The sequence below is a fragment of the Formica exsecta genome, unplaced genomic scaffold (genome assembly GCF_003651465.1).
Source record: "Formica exsecta isolate Colony F162 unplaced genomic scaffold, ASM365146v1 scaffold314, whole genome shotgun sequence".
NCBI lineage: Eukaryota > Metazoa > Arthropoda > Insecta > Hymenoptera > Formicidae > Formica > Formica exsecta.
This window is the reverse complement of record NW_021850397.1, coordinates 375473-375980: the sequence shown is the minus strand read 5'-3', so window position 1 is coordinate 375980 and position 508 is coordinate 375473. Positions and strand designations below refer to the sequence as shown.

The 508-nt window shown below is 23.6% G+C and overlaps 1 protein-coding gene across 1 annotated transcript in view; it reads left to right on the top strand.

Annotated features, from left to right (window-relative positions):
• LOC115237873 (probable sodium/potassium/calcium exchanger CG1090) overlaps nucleotides 1–508 on the top strand; it is a 16344-nt gene that overhangs the window by 1843 nt on the left and 13993 nt on the right. The gene's annotated exons all lie outside the window — the stretch shown is intronic.

Below are 508 nucleotides of genomic sequence, written 5' to 3'. Positions count from 1 at the left end.
TATATATATATATAATACCAATATTTTTGATTAAATTTTTCCCTTCTAGATAATTTTTGGAAAAACGTCAAGGTTATATTCTTCAGTATTCGATTTAGAATTATGTCGAAATCTGCCATTCCAGTTTCTCTGCTCTATCATGTGGAAAAAAGTTATACATTAAAGGAATTAATTAAGGAATTATATAGAAGAGTGAAAATATATAATTCAATTAAAAAACTTTTCTAAACGAAAGTTACCAATAAAGTTCTTAACAATATAACTTATTGTTAATTGACTTGCTGATAAATCTTGCAAAGCGCTATTTGTTATAATTTAAAAAATAATTCTAATAAAAAAGAAAAGCTTTAAATGGACATTTAAAGTTTTCCATCAGTTGCCATTTAATAATTATGAAAATTATTGTAAAGAGAATATAATATAACGATTGTTATTTATATATATATAATGTAGAAGCGTGGCAAATTAACGCACGAGCGCTTATAATAATAATAAAACTTCCGTTATC